Here is a 6,142-nt window from a genome sequence, read left to right as displayed (position 1 = left end):
CTGCATGTGTTTGATGATTATTTCAGGTATAGATGATGGAATATGACCAGTCTGATGTCAGCCTGCTTCTCTGACAGCGCCTCGCCTCTCTGTGCTGCCCCCTGCTGGCTCTGATCATTACTGACTGAGCTTTATTAGGTACAGCTTGCTAACATAGGCTCAGACCTGCTTTGCCTTCAGAGCTGCTTTAAATCTTCATGGCTCAGATTCAGCAAGGTGCTGGAAACATCCCTCAGAGTCATGTGATCAGTAAAGTGCATCCACATAAACAGGATATATAATAATAATAATAATAATAATAATCAAATGCTGATTTTTTTCAGCCCTTTGTCTGGGTGCTGATCCAGCTGTGTGTGTTTGTGATGACATTAAATAAATGTCAGACTTACAGCTCCTGCTTTACTGCATTAAAGTGATAAGATGAGTTCAGCACTTTGACATGGAAGCAGGAAATGACAAATGTAGCACAGCAGCAGCGTTTAACACGTCTGAGCTGGAAACAGAAACTCTGGTATGAACATCATTCATAGAACAGCTTCCAGCGTCTTTTGTTCGGCTAAAGTCTCGTTGGATTTGCATTTAAAGATGCAAAGAGACTGAAGTGGATAGGGTCAGGAGGTCAAAGGTCAGAGCTCCTGTGGGTCTGAGGGCGGCCTCACGCTGGAGAAGGATGAAGGAGTCTGACCTGATCCAGTGTTGGACATGAACACATCAGCACTGCTGTCAGTGAGCCTAACGACAGCCGTTAGCATCATTTCAGTGTTTCAGTCATAAAAACACTTCCTGTCACTGTGGTGGTTACAGTGACATCATGCAGTTTGTGCTTTGGCCTCCAGAGGGCGACAAATCAGCACAGACAGAGAGCTCCATTCAAACTTTGCTGCCATCAGTAATAATGCTTCAAATATAATCATCAGTGTTTGAGCAGTTATGATATCAGGGACAATCTAGACATGTGTGACAATACTGAACATGTCACATGACACACCTTAAACATCATGTGATCCACTCTCAGTCTGCACTTTCATTCATGACTTCAACAGGTTGAAATGAGCTTTGAACAAACATCAGTTTAGTGCTGAAATATTCAAACGCTGCAGGAAGAAGAACAACAAAGTGATGACGGATGTTTGTGTTTCAAACAGGAAAACCGGCAGAAATAAATCACGACCTGCCAACAATATGGGAGTTTCTGAGGTGCACCTGAACGCAGCACACAGTGTTTCGATGCTGGTGAGTGTCCTCAAACGCCTCTCTGTAGTGATGGGCAGATGAAGCTTCATGAAACACTGAAGCTTTCCATCCAATTGGTTCATCCCAGCGCAAAGCTCCTTGAAGCTTCTTGAAGCTCTAGTAGGACACCTACTGGACGTAAAAATAATAGCTGGCATGAATTTGAAGAGTGTGGCCTTTTGCACACAGCCTGTAAATGTCAACAACAAAAGGAGTGTGTAAAACATCTATATTGTAGTGATGGCAGTATACTGTGTATATTTATACTGGCAGTATGGAAAATGATTATTTGGAAATGCTTAAAATGGAAATGATCATTTACTGTGAGGTGAGGTGTGGTTGGGGTGTGGACAGTAGTTGTGCTTTTGTAACGTTGAGGTATGGACAGCTACACACTGAGGCTTTGAGCCTCAGTCCTGCCTGTTCACATTTTATTCTGTAAAAACTAAATTTTCACTGCTTTTATAACCTTTAGTGGGGAGAACATAGCTAGGATTTAATGATTTAACAAATCTTTTGAATCCTTTGTCCTCCACAATGCTAAATGGCTGGGAGTCCTCAATCACCATGGTAACCAGGTCTTCATCTATTTGAGATTGTTCTCCTGAGGAAAGACAATAAAGACAAAGCACAAATATAAATATCACACACGTAACTTATTACAGCTGTATAATATTGTTATATCATTTAGTAACATTACTGCATGCTATATTATCATTGCATTTGATGGCTCACCTGGTCTTGCTCCACAATCGGTGTCCCCCTTATTCTCATGCAAAGCTCTGTAGTGCCTAAGCATGGATGAGGTGTTGTTGTTATATCCCAGCTCCCTGGCACATAGCAAACACTTCACCTTGTACAAAAGTCAAGACAGCTTAACATAAATTGTATTGCACCATCAGTATTATGAAAATACATCTTCTGTAGAAATTTACATACCTTGTTGGGAGGAATAAGATCAAAATGTTCCCACACAGGGGAGGACATCCTCCTCTTCTTAGCTGGCTCCATTCTCTCCTGACTTTCTCTCCTCACTCTCATAAACCTCCAAACTGTCTCCAAACTCTCACTAACTGCAACTCTCCATCAAACACCTACATTTTGAATGAAGTCTGAGGGGTTTATATCGCTGTCATAGCTCGCGGCAAAGTTCGAACCACTTCATGAACCAGTCACGTGGTACAGCCGGGCAGCGAGGCTTCGGACGTCATCATTTTCAGCTCCTCCCATAAATGAAGCAAGCCTCGACACGCGCATCGCGGAAACGCCCCCTCCATTACTCGACACAAGCTTCGAAGCCTCGATACAGAACGTCACATCACTACCTCTCTGGGTGTTTCCCTCCTGCTCAAAGTTTACTTTCACTTTGCTGAGCTTCGTGGAGTGGAGCTTGTTGTTGGTGCGAAGAAACTGTAAGTTTGCTTTGTTTCCTCCTTTAACAGTTTGTCTTTAGGAACTTTACTGTTTGTTCAGCTCATGTTTGATTTTTTCACACCACAAACTGTGTGTTTTTATTTCCGGTCTCTCCATTAAAGTCAGTGTGTAATGTTTTTCAACGAGGTCGAATGTGTCCGCCATTTTCTCTAAGTGTGTGTGATCAGATAAAACACGCTGAATGTTGCCTGAGCTCGACCGGAGAGCTCCGGGACTTTTTATTCGCAGGGACAGCAGCAGACGGAGAGCGGACATCATAAACGAATGTTTTGTTTACATGTGTGTTAGGTATAGATTCAACTTGTTGTTCTTCAAAAAAGAAGAAGAAGAAAGTGGAGACATCAACTGCTGGCTCCGCTCCAACCCTCCTGAGCTGAGCTTCAGGTTTAAACCCGCCTCCTTCCAGGAAGCAGCTCACCTGTGTGTCCGTGTTTAGTGTCCGGGTGTGGCGTGGAGCCTGTAGTTGGTGTGTGAAGAAACTCTAAGTTTGCTTTGTTTCCTTCTTTAGCATTATAACAGGAAGTGGGACATTTCTATTTACATAACATAAATCAGATCAGTGAATTAGGGTGCAAATCAAATAAACTGCTGATGTATGTTAGTCTTTATATGGCTCTGTTAAATAGCATGTTGTTATTGTTGATACTTCACAAAGGTCAGCTGTGCTGCATGGGGTTACTAGTTTTGTTTGTTTGAACTTTTATGAAGTATCCTTGGCTAAAGCACCCAACATCATAAAAAAAGCTTGTTTCCCTCCTCATGAGTATGATGTCACATAGAGGAGGGAGCTGCTTGTGTTCTTTTTTCTTGGGTTTAACCCCAATAAGCAGCTCCCTCTACATTATAAGTCCTTCTGTATCTAATGTCTGCATATGATTCCTCATCTTCAAGCATGAGTATTTAAACTCTGACAGTTTTGCTTTGCTGTATCAAAATCCCAGGACCAAAAACATGTGAGGCTCAGCTTTGAGGTCCAAAGGGAGATCACATCTATATGAAGGCTAACATCATTTTTGACTTAACTGAAATAACTGTTAAAAGTTTGCTCACACACCATCAACATCCAACACACAAAAACTCAAAAGACGCTAAAGCGTGTTCTTCAAGTCAGAGAGCTGCTCAACATGTTTTCATGTTAGTGTCTCTAGGACTTGATAAAAAAAGCCCTGATTTAATTCACTACCCAGGTTAAGTGGAATGAGTGGAATATTTCCCAAACAGAGAAATCCAATAACAAAAGATAAGATCAGTTTCTTTTTTCTATCTTCTCTTTTCTTATGGTAGATTTATTTCTCTGAATCTCCACAGCATCAGGTGGAGGAGATGATCATAGATTCTGTTTATAGAACCAAACTCAGTGGAAAGGCCAGACTTTAAGGATAATTTAAAACACTTTCAGACATCAGTATATGTAGCCACTAAAGCTGGTAGGTCTGAATTTCCCACGAGAAAGTTCTTTCATATAAAAGGAAAAATGAGGAGGTGAGCACTCAGGGCACAGAGACCCCCCCCCCCCCCCCCCCCCCCCCCAGCACACATGATGGAAAGGAGGATTTCAGTTGATGTGCACATGAATGATTTGTGTTTCCTCTGCAGGTAGAAAGTGTGTGTGAGCTGAGCAGCATGGATCAGTGTGAGGACAGAGAGGAGGGAGCCCCTCCCTCTAAAAGAGCCAGAGAGAGCCAGACCAAAGCTCAGAGGTGAGATGACCATCTCTAACTGTCCATGACTCTTCTCCATGTCACAGCTCAGCACTCACATCATTGCTCCATCATTATTCACAGGAACCAACCTGGACCTCCACCCAGCTCTGTGTCCTTACAGAGTGACCAGTCAAAGGAGTATGAAATATTTTTTAAACAACAAAGCTCATCTGCTGCAAAAAGGTAATGTGTCTATAGGCTGTAAATTAGTCAGTTCTTCTGAATAAGTTATCCAGCATCATTAATTTCAGTTCACATCTTTCTTCACACATTTCTATCTTAATGTATGTAATGCCGTTTTCTTCACAAACGCAGGAATGAATGTGTAACAAATGGACGTTGTACTAGGTGTTTCATTAGTAGGAGAATGAACAAGATATTCTCCACTGAATGACACACATGGCAGGTGGACAATATGAGTACAGCAGCACCAAATACGTTGGAGACACGCAATATTAGAAGAGCATATGGGAGCGGAAGAACCCTTCATAGCTATTTAATTACATTTTATTTATATAGCACCAAATCACAAAAACAGTACCCTCAAGGCACTTTCTATTGTAAGGTACAAATCCTACAATATTACAAAGAAAACAAAGAAAACCCCAACAATCATATGATCCACTAGCACTTTGGCAAGCGTGGGAAGGAAAATTCCCTTTTAACAGGAAGAAACATGCAGCACAGCTAGGCTCAGGGTGGGGGGATGTGAATTATTGTTTACAGGCTGAGCTGTGTTCCACAGTAGGCTGTGTTGCTGCATGGACATTTTAGAGTGTGTTTCGAGTATTTCAGACTGCGTTATCCCTCAGTAAGGAAAAAAAGATTTTCTTTTCAAAAGAGGCATGGACGTTTCAGAGTGGGACACAAGGATGTGTGGAACGTTAGGCTGTTGTTGTGTCTCACAGCAGAGTCAATCTGACCCACATGTCCTACTAATAAATCTTACTACACCGTTGGTTAGGAAACAAATATTCTGGAGTCTGTTGTAAGTGAGACCAGAATATAAAAAGGAGGAATACAGGACAAAAGACATTAAATGCAGACAGGTGTATAAACACATGGTGAGTGAAGAAGAAACAGTTGCATGAGTGTCATCATGAGGATTGCCGAGCAGCTTAGACGTATTCCAGCATAACTAAAGGAGGATTTGGGGTAATCTGATCCAGGTCTAACTATATGCTTTATCAAAAAGGAAAGTTTCAAGTCTAATCTGAAGCTCAAGAACAAGCTCAAAGCACGAGATCCATAGACCACACCAGGCAAGACCACAGGTGCAGGCAGTGTAAAGATGCCCCTGAGACAATCCAGCACATAACAGCACGGTGCAAGATGCTAACAGGCAGGGCATGCATAGAACGCCATAACCAAGTGACTGGCATAGTACACAGGAACATCTTTGCCGAGCATGGCCTGGAAGTCCAGAGGTAAAAATAGGACAAACCCCATAGGGTTTAAATCCTGTGGGACTTCGAGATACAGACTGACAAACTGGTTATGGCTAACAAACTGGACAAAGAGTGTCAGACAAGCACAGGAAGAAGGCCATGGTGATAGATGTAGCTATATGTGGCTATTCCAAGTAATGGTAACATCAGGAATAAGAAACATAAGAAGCTCAAGAAGTACCAAAGACTGAAAGCGTGGCGGGTGATGAGTGAAGACAACAGTCATCTCTGTGGTAATTGGATGCCTTAAGGGAAGTGAGATGGAAAGTGGGAGAGTGGTTCCAGGAGATCCCAGGAACAGCATCTGAGATCTCTGTCCAGATT

General features: G+C 42.3%; 1 long non-coding RNA gene across 1 annotated transcript; it reads right to left on the bottom strand.

Moving 5' to 3' along the window:
* Positions 1-318: 318 nt before the first annotated feature.
* LOC308404774 lies at positions 319-3,650 on the bottom strand. The gene is made up of 3 exons (XR_013973194.1): positions 2,173-3,650; positions 1,969-2,086; positions 319-1,837 (listed from the first exon to the last, which is right to left on the bottom strand). It is a non-coding gene; the product is annotated as an uncharacterized lncRNA (long non-coding RNA).
* Between the last annotated feature and the right edge of the window lie 2,492 nt (positions 3,651-6,142).

Source organism: Rhamphochromis sp. 'chilingali' (assembly GCF_963969265.1).
Source record: "Rhamphochromis sp. 'chilingali' genome assembly, chromosome: 1".
Classification (NCBI taxonomy): Eukaryota; Metazoa; Chordata; class Actinopteri; order Cichliformes; family Cichlidae; genus Rhamphochromis; species Rhamphochromis sp. 'chilingali'.
Note: the sequence above shows the minus strand (reverse complement) of the source record. Positions and strands in the feature narration are given on the sequence as shown.